This window comes from Natrix helvetica, assembly GCF_964273705.1.
Source record: "Natrix helvetica genome assembly, chromosome: 2".
Taxonomy (NCBI): Eukaryota; Metazoa; Chordata; class Lepidosauria; order Squamata; family Natricidae; genus Natrix; species Natrix helvetica.
Window position 1 is genome coordinate 191,070,753 of NC_138552.1, and position 14,652 is coordinate 191,085,404.

Consider the following 14,652-nt stretch of genomic DNA (forward strand, 5'->3'; position numbering starts at 1 on the left):
TGGTTTGGCCTCCCAGGCCTAGATCTGTTCGCAACGGCAGACAACAACCAGGTACCCAGATATTACTCAAGGTTCATGGACCCCATGGCAGAAGGAGTAGACGCTCTCAGATGCCAGTGGCCTAGGGATCTCCTGTACGCATTTCCTCCCCTTCCCCTCATTCAGAGGGTAATTCAAAAAATGCTGGAGCAGGAGGCAGAACTGTTGCTGCTAGCGCCGAATTGGCCACGCCGGCCTTGGTATGCTGATCTAGTGACTCTGTCAGTCTCCACCCCATGGCACATCCCACAGTATCTCCTGTCTCTACAGCAAGGGTCAGTTTGTCATCCCGACCCCCAGTGGCTGCAGTTAACCGCATGGCGATTGAGCGGCAAGCCTTAACAGCTGATAACATCTCCCTTGAAATCATTGCTACCATTCAGGCATCACGCAGAAGCTCTACTAACTGCATTTATGATGCCACGTGGCGGACCTTTGCTCTGTGGTGTTCCAACCAGACTGTTGACCCAGTTAGGGCATCCATTCCTCAGATATTGGACTTCCTGCAGAGGAGGCTTGATCAGGTACTTATCCCTAACACGCTACGCCGATAGGAGGCCGCTCTGGCCTCTGTTCTGGACAGCCTGGCATCCGAACATCTGCCTTCTCACCCCTTGATCTGGAGATTTCTCCGTGGAGCGTCCAACCTGCGTCCCCTTGCCATACATAGATATCCGACTTGGGACTTGCCTCGTGTCCTAGAGGCTTTGACTTCTGTGCCCTTTGAACCTATGCGATCCACTTCTTTGAAACTGTTGTCTTTTAAAATGCTATTTTTGGTGGCTGTAACCTCAGCCAGACGTATTTCTGATTTGGCTGCTCTTTCTGTCAGGCATGACTTGTGCATGTTCCATCCAATCCAATACAATACAATACAATAGCAGAGTTGGAAGGGACCTTGGAGGTCTTCTAGTCCAATCCCCTGCCTAGGCAGGAAACCCGATACCATTTCAGACAAATGGCTATCCAACATCTTCTTAAATACTTCCAGTGTTGGGGCATTCACAACTTCTGGAGGCAAGTTGTTCCACTGATTAATTGTTCTAACTGTCAGGAAATTTCTCCTCAGTTCTAAGTTGCTTCTCTCCTTGATTAATTTCTATCCATTGCTTCTTGTTCTACCCTCAGGTGCCTTGGAAAATAGTTTGACTCCCTTTTCTTTGTGGCAACCCCTGAGATATTGGAACACTGCTATCATGTCTCCCCTAGTCCTTCTTTTCATTAAACTAGACATATCCAGTTCCTGCAACCATTCTTCATATGTTTTAGTCTCCAGTCCCCTAATCATCTTTGTTGCTCTTCTCTGCACTCTTTCTCGAGTCTTCACATCTTTTCTACATCGTGGCGACCAGAGTTCTGAAGGAACTAGCAGACGAGATCTCAGAACCACTGAATTATATCTTTCAGAGATCCTGGAACACCGGGGAACTACCAGAGGACTGGAAAAGAGCTGATGTGGTTCCCATCTTCAAAAAAGGGAAAAAATTAGATCCAGGAAACTACAGACCTATCAGCCTAACCTCAATACCAGGAAAGATTCTGGAAAAAATAATCAAGCAACGAATTTGCGAACACCTAGAAGCAAACAAAGTAATAGCCAAAAGCCAACATGGATTTGTCAAAAACAGATCATGCCAGACTAATCTTATTGCATTCTTTGATAATGTGACAAAATTAGTGGACCAGAGGAATGCCGTTGATATAGTTTACTTGGACTTCAGTAAGGCTTTTGATAAGGTAGACCATAACCTACTACTAGATAAAGTAGAAGAATGTGGGTTAGACAGCATCACCACCAGATGGATTGGTAACTGGCTGACCAACCGCACTCAACGTGTAGTTCTCAATGGAACTGCATCTACATGGAGGGAAGTATGCAGTGGAGTACCCCAAGGCTCTGTTTTAGGCCCAGTACTCTTCAACATCTTCATCAATGATTTGGATGAGGGAATAAATGGGGAACTCATCAAATTTGCAGATGATACCAAGCTGGCAGGAATAGCCAACACTCCAGAAGATAGGCTTAAGATACAGAAGGATCTTGACAAACTTGAACATTGGGCACTATCTAATAAAATGAAATTCAATGGTGAAAAGAGTAAGGTTCTACATTTAGGCAACAAAAACAGAATGCACAGGTACAGTATAGGTGATACCATACTCAGTAGTAGTAACTGTGAAAGGGATCTTGGAATCCTAGTGGACAACCATTTAAATATGAGCCAGCAGTGTGCAGCAGCTGCCAAAAAAGCCAACACAGTTCTAGGCTGCATCAACAGAGGGATAGAATCAAGATCACGTGAAGTGTTAATACCACTTTATAATGCCTTGGTAAGGCCACACTTGGAATACTGCATTCAGTTCTGGTCGCCACGATGTAAAAAAGATGTGGAGACTCTAGAAAGAGTGCAGAGAAGAGCAACAAAGATGATTAGGGGACTGGAGACTAAAACATATGAAGAACGGTTGCAGGAACTGGGTATGTTTAGCTTAAGAGAAAGAAGGACTAGGGGAGACATGATAGCATTATTCCAATATCTCAGAGGTTGCCACAAAGAAGAGGGAGTCAAACTATTCTCCAAAGCACCTGAGGGTAGAACAAGAAGCAATGGGTGGAAACTAATCAAGGAGAGAAGCAATTTAGAACTGAGGAGGAATTTCCTGACAGTGAGAACAATTAATCAGTGGAACAGCTTGCCTCCAGAAGTTGTGAATGCCCCAACACTGGAAGTCTTTAAGAAGATGTTGGATAGCTATTTGTCTGAAACGGTATAGGGTTTCCTGCCTAGGCAGGGGGTTGGACTAGAAGACCTCCAAGGTCCCTTCCAACTCTACTATTGTATTGTAAAACTGGATGCAGTATTCTAAGTGTGGCCTTACCAAGGCGTTATAAAGTGGTATTAACACTTCACATGATCTTGATTCAGACTGAGTTGTCTTAAGACTGGACCTGACATTCATACCGAAGGTCAATAGCTGTTTCCACCGAGGTCAGGAGTTGACCTTACCTGATTTCTGTCCATCTCCCCATCATGAGAGGGAGCGCAAGTGGCACACTCTTGACATACGTCGTGCCCTCAAGCTCTACATCAACCGCACCACCTCGTTCTGCCACTCGGAAGCTCTCTTCATCTCCTTTCGCCAGGTCTGCTTGGGTACCAAGGCTTCATTGTGTAGTCTGGGGTGCTGGATAAGAGCCTGTATTAAACTGTCTTATGAACTTCAATCCATACAGGTCCCTGCAAACATTACAGCTCACTCTACACGCAGCGCTGCGACATCTGCGGCTTGGTCCACTCAAGCCACCTTGGAGAAGTCTGCCGGGCAGCCACCTGGGCATCTCCCACAGTCTTCATACGTCATTACAAGTTGGAGAAGTATGCGTCGGCTAACGCGGCTTTTGGATGCAGGGTGCTACAACAAGTGCTTGTGCCCTAACGGACCTTTTTTACAATTTCCCACCTTAGTGGACAGCCCAGTCTTTGGTATGTCCCAGTCTGGCTGCTGTTTCTACGATAACAGGAAAATGGGTGTTGGTTCTTACCTGATACGCTCATTTTCTGGTAGAGTAGAGACAGCAGCCAGCCCCGCCCTGGTATGGGTCACGCAAGTGAATTCCTTGTTCAGAGGAGAGAGATACAGTGATTATGGACTTTCACTTTTTGCTCACAATTCTCACTTGAGTCTACAGTTTTTCCTTCATCTGAAACTGGGGAGGAGCCACAAGGGCCCGATGACATCATAAGTGTGGACTCAGTCCGATTGGTTAATGGACGGAGCATACCCAGTCTGGTTGCTGTCTCTACCAGAAAATGAGCGTATTAGGTAAGAACCAACACACATTCAAGGCCCAAAAAACATTTCAAACAAATCTAGCCACTTCAAAAAGCAAGACAAACCTATTGCAGTAACTTTTTGGATCTACCCATCTATTTCCTCACTTCCTCTTGCTATGGAACAATTTAGTAATTTCTTAACACAGTAATTAAATTTGTCATAATTTGTAGGAATCTTAATTTTTAGAAATACATACATTGGCAAGAATATCATACCAAACCACTCCAGAACTTTTTTCTAATTCATTTCTCCAGTCTTTCCAGAAAGACAACTCTCCTCCCCCCTCCCACTTTGATGTAGTGGTTAAGTCACTGGGCTAGAAACAGACTGAGTTACAAAGCCAGCTGGGTGACCTTGGGGAAATCACTATCTCTCAGCCCTAAGAAGGAGGCAATTGCAAACCACTTTCAAAAATCTTGCTAAGAAAACTGCAGGGACTTGTCTAGGCAGACTTCAGGAGTCAGTGCTGACCAGAAATCTCTATCCCACCGCCCCCTGTTTCTTTCATACATGTAAGACACATATAATCATATTTAATTACCTGTGTCCAGAAATGTGTATAAAATAAGTGCTGTATACAATGCCCGTCAAAGTCCTCTTTTCTGATGAGAGCAACCTTTGCATCTCATTTGGAAACCAAGGACCCAGAGTATGGAGGAAGAATGAAGAGGCCAATCAAGCACAGTAATCCCACGGTCATTGAACCAGGTTTTGGTGCTTTTGGCAAAAGTTGCTCTCATCAGAAAAGAGGACTTTGGACCACTGAACAACAGGATTTTGGACCACTGTGCTTCATTAAGACCAGGGTCAACACAGCCGTCTACCAGGAGATTTTGGAGCACTTCATGCTTCCTTCCGCAGATGAGCTTTATGGGGATGCTGACTTCATTTTCCAGATGCCCACACTGCCAAAAGCACCAAAACCTGGTTCAATGACTGTGGGATTACTGTGCTTGATTGGCCAGCAATCTCGCCTGACTTGAACCCCATAGAGAATCTATGGGGCATTGCCAAGAGAAAGATGAGAGACATGAGACCAAACAATGCAGAAGAGCTGAAGGCCGCTATTGAAGCATCCTGGTCTTCCATAACACCTCAGCAGTGCCACAGGCTGATAGCTTCCATGCCACGCTGCATTGAGGCAGTAATTGCTGCAAAAGGGGCCCAAACCAAGTACTGAGTACATATGCATGCTTATACTTTCCAGAGGTCTGATATTGTTCTATGTACAATCCTTGTTTTATTGATTGCATGTAATATTCTAATTTTCTGAGATGGTGCATATGGGGTTTTCATGAGCTGTACGCCATAATCATTACAATTATGACAAATCATGGCTTGAACTATGTTGCTTTGCATGTAATGAGTCTTATCTCACATATTAGTTTCACCTTTTAAGTTGCATTACTGAAATAAATGAACTTTTGCACAATATTCTAATTTTTCAAGTTTCACCTGTACTGAATTTTAGAACTTTCCATTCTCTGACAATTTTAATTTAATTTTTGATTTTTCTTTCTCACAAAATCAACTGAATTTAATAAAATCAGGAGCATATTCCTGTAACACACAATGCCCTGAGTTCCACCCAAAGTTGTGAAAACGAATCTTTATTCACAGTGGGATTTCTGGCTCTGTTTTCCTATACATTTCCAATCTTGACAGGTAACAGGTAGTCCTCAGGCTAAGATAACAATTGGGACCAAAATTGCCGTTGCTAAGCAACACACTCATAAAGCATGATCATATGACCACATCACTTAACACTGGCAATTCTGTCAGTCTCAGTTACCATTATTGAGGACCTTGAGGATCATTATGGAAGGACCTCACATTATCATGGCTTCCAACTTCTTGCAAGCTTCCCATTGACTTTGCTTGGAGGACGTTAGCAGGGAATCTCAGAAATTGTGAACACAATTTTCTAAAACAGCCTTTTTCTTTATAACAAACCCAAAACTCCATCATCTATATCACTAAATCATCCCTGACAGTTCTCAGAGGCTGAACAAATTACAACCAAAGATGCAATCCTGTTTTAAAGGAACATGTTACTTTGTTTTGATTTGGCATGTCTCTAGAATAAAACTTCATAAAGTTTATGACTTTTTTTTTTACTTATCAGGAGAAATAGTTTGTGGATTAGAACAGCTTTCCTGATAGGAAAAGCTGATATAGAAAGAACATATAAATAGGCTAATTACATAGTAGGAAAGTACCAACACATTATTTTCTCTTCAATTATCCAATTATCGATGAATGCTCACTTTGCAAAGAAGCAGGCACACCACCTGTTGTTTATAGCAAGACAGTGGTACTTTATGTGGCTTGGGAAAAAAAATAATTGCAATGAGACTAAGTGTTAATACGGTTGAATTATTTAAAATGTGATCATGTCAATTTGATATTATTTGGAGGTGGGGAATGAGGGCATAATTGTTTTAGGGATACTTCACAGATTTACCATCTTTTTAAAAGAAAGGTTTGCAGCAAGAACGTTATGTGTAAAGATCTTACTATTAACTTCCATGGCATATATTTCCTCTCAGAACACTTTGTTTCTGATGTGTGAAACTTTGAGATCCACTTTGTAAATACTCTCTTACCAGGACCCAGATCAGAGGTGGTATTCTACCGGTTCGGATCGGTTCACCTGAACCGGTAGGGAAATTGCGGGTGGCCCCGCCCGCCCACCCCCGGTTCTATGGCATCCAATTTAGGCCCCTTTTTTTTTTGCCAACAGTGCATATGTGGAAAGCTGTGCGCATGCTCACATAGGTGAACTGGTAGGGAGGGTAAGCCTATACCACCCCTGACTTAGATGTAATTATTTTCAATAATGCACTGAATCAAATAATGATTTATTAGGATAATCCAATTCAATAATCAAGGGTTACTGTATCATTTGCTAAAATTATTTGACTGCTTATCAAAATAAAACACATTTAGGACAAAAAAATTATTTGATTGCTTCAAGTAACTGAGATCAGTGGTTTGTTTCCCCCTTAGCCCTTCTACAGAGTGGCATTCCTTAAGGCAAGATAGAAGGACTCTCCAGATACTGATAAATTACAATTGGTCTAAATTACTTGGATGACTCATCCTAGATAATGTAACCCAGTTACTTAAAGAATGGACTGCTGACATTAGATAGATATCCCTTGAGAGAGAAAACTGAGGAAATTTGGCAAAAAATAATGCCTTGGTAAGGTCACACTTGGAATACTGCATTCAGTTCTGGTCGCCACGATGTAAAAAAGATGTGGAGACTCTAGAAAGAGTGCAGAGAAGAGCAACAAAGATGATTAGGGGACTGGAGACTAAAACATAAAGAACTGTTGCAGAAACTGGGTATGTTTATCTTAAGAGAAAGAAGGACTAGGGGAGACATGATAGCAGTGTTCCAATATCTCAGGGGTTGCCACAAAGAAGAGGGAGTCAAACTATTCTCCAAGGCACCTGAGGGTAGAACAAGAAGCAATGGGTGGAAACTAATCAAGGAGAGAAGCAACTTAGAACTGAGGAGAAATTTCCTGACAGAACAATTAATCAATGGAACAGCTTGCCTCCAGAAGTTGTGAATGCCCCAACACTGGAAGTCTTTAAGAAGATGTTGGATAGCTATTTGTCTGAAATGGTATAAGGTTTCCTGCCTAGGCAGGGGGTTGGACTAGAAGACCTCCAAGGTCCCTTCCAACTCTTCTATTGTATTGTATTGTATTGTATTATTGTAAATGTTGAATTTGATCAGAAAAAGAAATAAAATGCACAGAAAATGCTGAATTATGGAATTGCAGTCAGAAATAAGATAAAAATGAGTCTGTAATCTGATATGTTTGCTACAAAGCGACCAGATCTTACAAAAAAAATAAAAATAAACAAATCAAGTGAGTTCAAAGAAGAGATGAGGATTACCAGGACTGATGTGCTTATGCGCCCGTGACACTATAAAAATGAGGAGAGCTTCAATTGTACCATTGTGCTGCTACTTTGACTTTTTTTTTTTTTTACCAGACCCTATCAATATTCCTGGACGAATAATTGGAAAGGCTGAGGGAATTAGGGTTTTTTTTTAAAAAAATCTCAGAGATAAAATAAGTTAAGGAGAAATGATCATGCTCTTCAAGACTAAAGCCTAGACCTATTTTGTGTTCATTTCAGAGGACAAGAAATGAAATTGAAATTACAGAGAGGTGTACATTTCAGTTGAATGGCACACACTCTCTCTTCCTAATACTAAGGCAATTTTGACAGCTGAGTTCATAATATAGGGATATGGTGAATTGTCCTTCGCTAATCTTTGAAGCAGGGATTAAGACACTAATTTACTCTAAATTGAATTCATAAATGTAGCATGTCTCATATTCTCTGGCAATTTTATGATTCTATAAAATCCCAAGTGTCTCAGAGACTGCTAATGGTGAAGAATGCTAAGAGGAATAATTAAGAAACACATGGAAGCTATAGGTTGCCCCAACTATCGTAGCTTAATTGACCATTTCTAACCCCTTCATCAATGCTTTATCTTTTGGAAACCCGTATTTTAAGCCCGAGAGCTAGGAATCGGGAGAGCATGAATTCACAAAGCCAACTGTAGTGACCTCGGGTCAGTCTCTATCTCTCAGCCCTTGGAAAGAGACACTTCTGAAAAATCTTTCTAGGAAAACTGCAGGGAGTTGTCAAGGCGGTCTCTGAGAATTGGATATGATTGAATGGGGGGGAAATTGTAAAACCAAGGAATGAGGAACTAGACAACACATGGCAATGTGAACTATGCCTGCATTTCCTTCTAATCTGATGCAAAATATTGTTTAAACCAATTCTGTGCAAATTTAATGGTGTATTTTAATATCTCTGCCTTTCTGATATCTTCCTTTTTCATGCTAACAGTTCCTTTATTTTTGATGGCAGAAATGTTTTCAAATCATCCTGTATATTATTCCCAGATTAAAAATGTAGGAAGAGAGGGAGGAAGATCACAAGAGATTAAGAGATGAAATGTTGAAAGCTTCTTAGTCAACTTTTCCTGTTAATATCCCCTAAGGAATGTTGTTCCAAGAGTCATAACCCATACATTGGTTTCCCAACAGAAGTGCCAAAACTTGCTTCAGATATTGGTCAATCTGCTGTTTAAAAATGAGTATTTGGGAACAAGCTTCCTTGGTTTGGTCTTCTGTATTAGAATAAGAAAAATAAAACTTTTATATCAAATTGGTCAGTAGGTGGCGGACTAAGGTTTTCAAAACATTTATTAGTAGTTTTAGAGTTGCTGGCTTTGTGATCTCCATTCAGGAAATTGCATGTTGAATTGCATGTTCCTTAATTTAAATTGATCCCCTTTTATTTTATCTCACTTTTTAATACATCTGTTTTATTAGTACAGAGGAATGATACATACTCAAGAATAAATAAATAAATAAATAAATAAAATTGCATCCCCCAAACACATTAAGCTGTTAAATAGTTGTTTCTTCTGAAAGCAAAGACGTTTTTTGGAAGAAATAAAGCAACTTCAGCAGAACTACCCCCTTGGCTGTCTCAATGATACATAATCTAGGGTTAACAAAACTATCATGGATTTGACTTTAAAATGATAATGTCTCTAGTTATAATTCTTGATTTTTAAATTCCATCTTAATGGAAAGTTTTGTGAAACATTACTATATATCTGTGATAAAATATGTGAAAGAAGGAAAGCTATTTTTTAAAAAATCAGTATATCTAAAAGCCAGGTGCAGCTGTAGAATTGTAACTGCAATCATTCATTATCAACTATAGCAGGGAGGCACCCAATAAACAGTCCAACACCCACTTTGATATAGTCATTCCCAATATTTCAATAAATGACTCATTGAATACAATGATTTTGTATTCAACAATGATTTTGTAGCGCTCTTAGATGCTTATTAGCACTTATTTTTTGAGATGTACACCTAACAATCCTTTTCCCCGAATGATGCACAACCATATTTATCTAATCCAGTTTAACTCACAGATTAATTTGTGGGAAATCAAATTTTGGAGAGAAGAAGAAATTGGTGATTTATCATTACAAATTATAAATGTTGTTTTTGAAAAAAAAATCAGGGAATGTTAATGATTACAAAACAAACAACCCCACAAAACCTGTTAGTTTAAGACCAGATTTTAATTCTACAAAGATAAAAAACTAAGACGTGACATGTTTTATAAATTACCCTTCATACACCCACACTACTCTTTGGAAGAGTGTGTGTGTGTGTGTGTGTGTGTGTGTGTGTGTGTGTGTATATATATATATATATATATATATATATATATATATATATATATATATATATATATATATATATGCATATATGCTGGTTTTGTTGTATTCGGGTCTTTTCCCGTGTAAAGTTGAGATTGTCTTTGCAACGTTTCGGCAGGATCGCACCTGCCATCTTCAAGCTGTGGGCTTAAAATGTGATCGGAGCTACCGTCTTTCTGTAAGTCTTACATTCCGATCACATTTTAAGCCCACAGCTTGAAGATGGCAGGTGCGATCCTGCCGAAACGTTGCAAAGACAATCTCAACTTTACACGGGAAAAGACCCGAATACAACAAAACCAGCATACCTACACCCGTGAAAATCTACGAAAACAAATATATATATATATATATATATAGCTGATTTTGCAATCTTATTGTTTTACCAACCTTAGTCTGCCTTGCACCAAGATAGTCTGTATATCAAGAAGCTGAAACCAGTGCGACAGGAGCAGGGAAATGCATATGATTCAATCTCCATCTCCTCCAAGAGGCCAAATGTTACTCGAGACGGAATGGGACTGCTTTCCTCATTACTAGAAGTGAAGCCAACCCCCTGCATAAGCAGGAAATTCTATTTATACCAGTTGCTTCTTTTTCCTGCCTTCAGGTGCCTTAGAGAATAAGTTGGCTCCAGTGGTGGGTTCTGGATCCTGTTGCAACCGGTATGGTGCAACGGGGCTGGGCGCACCACATGAACGCGTGCAGCATGCGCGCACATACATTCTTACCACCCACGATGCTCCATGATGCCCCCGCAATGCTCCAGCTGCTCGACGGAGCGTCGTGCAGGCACCGTACGCTCTGTGCTCATGTGCGGAAGCCCCGAACAGCTCAAATACCGGTGAGAGTGGGCAGGTGGGTGGGCCCTCTTGAGCATCATACCAGAACGGTACCTGGTGCTCCCAGCAGGCACCGGTATGCCTGTACCCGGGCGTACCGCCTGCAACCCACCACTGGTTGATTCCCTCTTCTTTGTGGCAGCCCCTTAGATATTGGAACACTTCATGTCATATTGATCAAAATAAGCAAGGCCAATGGTTAGACTGTTAGAGGATTATGAAAACTCTATTTTAAATATCTTCCAGGCCCAAGAATGGCAAAGGCTTCAAACATTCTTTAAATGGGTCTTTATATATTCCCAGTGGCATCACCTACTGAGAAGAGGAAGCAATCATGAAGGAATCTCAAAATTAGCAGAAAAGGAAAAACAAAAAAGAAACCCCAAACTGGGCAAAATTCAAACAGAACTAACTGGAAGATTCCTGCTCACTTGATCCAGAATACTGACCTAGGTTATTTGGAGGAGCAGGAGGAGGAGAAGCAGCAGCCTAAAAAAGTTGTTGGTTGAATGTGGGTTGAATGTGGGTTGGTTAGTATTAGCAGGATGTAACAAAGTAATTAGAATAGTCCCAATGGCAGTGGATTTTTTTTTGAAAAACCACCTCTCAGATTTCTTGCTTCCATGAGTCATCAAACAAGTTGACATCAAGCTAATTCCATTCTACCTTTGTCAACTTTATCTTGATGTTTACTAATAGGGTTAATGAAATAACCTAAAGAAATCTTTGTTCCACTTTCTAGTTGTTTATATTAATCATGTCTCCTGAAAAAGTCTATTCATAACAAAACAAGTGATCCAGACTAAATTTTCTTCTTTCTTCTACAAAAAAGGAGGCAATTGCTACAAGGATTTACCAGTTAACCAAAATACTCCAGCTAAGATTAAAGCACTTTTTAAAAAGCACTAAAATAATTGCAGAACATTTTTTTTTAAAAAGCAAACCATCAGACCATGATAAGAAGTAACATAATAAAAGGCATCTGTTAGTTCATGGAAATAAGTACACCCAGCAAATATGCAATAACACTGAACCAAGTAGCTTTAAATTAGTGGAAGAACAGTATCTGCTGTTTTTCCTGCTGTTGTTTTTGGTTTGTAGGTTAAAGTTGTCTGATTGTAAGAAAAGGGAAGTAATAATATAGACCTGTTCTCCAATTTCTAAATTTCTGATGGAATGAAGAATGAGAAACTTCATAATTTTTAATATTGTCTTTCTATTAAAGTATAGAAAGTTGAAAAGGCATCCTTCCTAATTTTCCAGAGACCAAAAGGACAGAAGGGGAGAAATACTTACAGAGGTGCAAGATTACTGTGAAGGTAATCTTGCAATAAAAATACAGCTAGTATTTCTGGTTGTGCATCTTCTCTGAATTACCTCACTGGGCTAACATTAACTCATCTCAGTCTCATACCCTTTGCCGTCTATTCAATCCTTTGTTAGCATCAAATTTTCTGATATTTGGCATAGCAGCAAGCTTGCTGAGAGAAGGGAACCAGTACTGGAGTTTATCCCATCAATGTCATAGCTTTGTTTTCCAGCCTTGAAGGGGGAAATCCAATCCCATGACTCAGTGGCAAAGAATTAGTGGACCTATATAGAAATCATAGTTTAAGGGCACTTTATCAACTAGCATTCCTCAGACTGAAACTCTAGATATTTTAGATTAAAATTTGCATTCATGTCTGCTGGAATGGCAAACTGGGAACAGGATAGTAGTTATAATCTAATTCCTCTGCTTGCTGATAGATTGGATAAATGCCTGTGTTTAATTAAGAGTTATTAGAAATGGAATAATCTTGAAAGGCAGAACTCTGTTGTTGTTTTACATTTCTAACTGGCATGCTTTATTGTCCCATTTGTCTGTGATTTCTAAATGCCAATGGGCTGACACAAATGATTATTGCTTTAGTAAGACAAAACAAACAAACAAACAACAACAACAAACAATAGCAAAGTATTTTACTTTCAGCAAGGAAGCTCTGGGGAAAAAAAACATTGTTCATTCAGCAAATACTTCAGGGTGACAGTTTATGTGGTGAAGAAACATAAGAGATGGGAGAATATACTATAACCAGTGCACTGAGTTATAGAGAAATAGTATCAAAATCAAAATGCCCCACTTTCAGATATGACATAGTGCTGATTTACTGTCTTTGTATCATTTCAAGAAACAGAATCATGTTTGTGTCTGTCTGCATACAGAAATAAAGAAAAGAGCATTAGCCACATAAAAGAGCAAACGTAGTAATCCACTCCAAAGAGCTTCTCCAAGCCATCCAACTATAATGAAGGTGGGAAAAGTTATATTTGATGCACCATAGATATGCACTTGTGTGTTCTATATAGCTATTATGTAAAATATGAAGGGGAACAATGTATCCTGCATTATAAAGTGGTGGATAACTATGGTAGGTTAACTAACTGACAAAAGTTGCTTGGGTGAATACTCCCTTAGAATAACAAGATTACAGGGTTCACGCAGTCAGTAAAGCCTATCTTAATTTCCTTTAGATATATTGTATGTTGTTCTGTTTCCCGTTAATTTGCCCAAAGCAGTGAAAAATAAATATGAGTTTACTACATATCATAGTAGTATATGTGGTATATCATTTTATACCATCATATGTAAATGAGAGAGAGAGAGAGAGAGAGAGGGAGGGAGGGAGGGAGGGAGGGAGGGAGGGAGGGAGAGAGAGAGAGAGAGAGAGAGAGAGAGAGAGAGAGAGAGAGAGAGAGAGAGAGAGAGAGAGAACAGCACATTTAAATAGTACGGCCAGGGTAAATGAAAAATGGAAAACTTTATTTAGTGTTAAACTCTTTTTAAAACAATTATATTTTTATTTAGGCTTTTAAAAATAAGATGAAAACTAATACAAACTAATACAAAGAAAGACAAAAGACAAAAGCAAGGAAGCAAAGAGAAAGCAAAAAGTGTAAGAAAATAAAAAGTTGAATAAAGATAGAAAACAAAAAAAAATCAAAGAAGTGTCTTCCAGTCTTCACAGTAGTTATAAGTACAACTATATTTTAAATCCACTCTCTAAAGTTACATCATTGTTCTTTTCTTTCTGTAATCTATCCTGTCTAATCATCAAAGTCATAAAGCACAAATTCATTTTTTCAACATTGCATTTATTTTTTCTTTAACTCAAGCTCAGCTCCTTGGGGACAATATGGACAAGTAAATCCTTGTAATTTTCTTGGCAGGAATGCAGGAATGTTCCCTTACTGACTTTTAAATTTTTCTCAATTTCTCAGTCTAGACTCTAGCCAGATTTGATCCTGCTTAGTTTTCTCTGATCAATTGAGACTGACTAGGGCAAAACACCACTGCAACAATAGCAAGAGAAACATTAATATTGTTATTTTTCATCGACATGCCATTTTCAGTAATAAAATATGTCCTAGTGGTTCACAGTAACGTCAATTGTTGGATTAGTTGTTGTTTTTTTAAATAAAAAATCCCCACAGATTCAAATAAAGCTGAAATCAGCTATTCAGAAACACAGAATGTAATAAGCCCATTAACAAATAAATAAAGATGGAAATAATCCAGGTAGCTCACTCTGCAAGTGCTGTTCTTATTGCCATGCAAAGAAGCCTTATTCAAATACAGCTTTGGGGAAGGGAGAGAATCTTTCT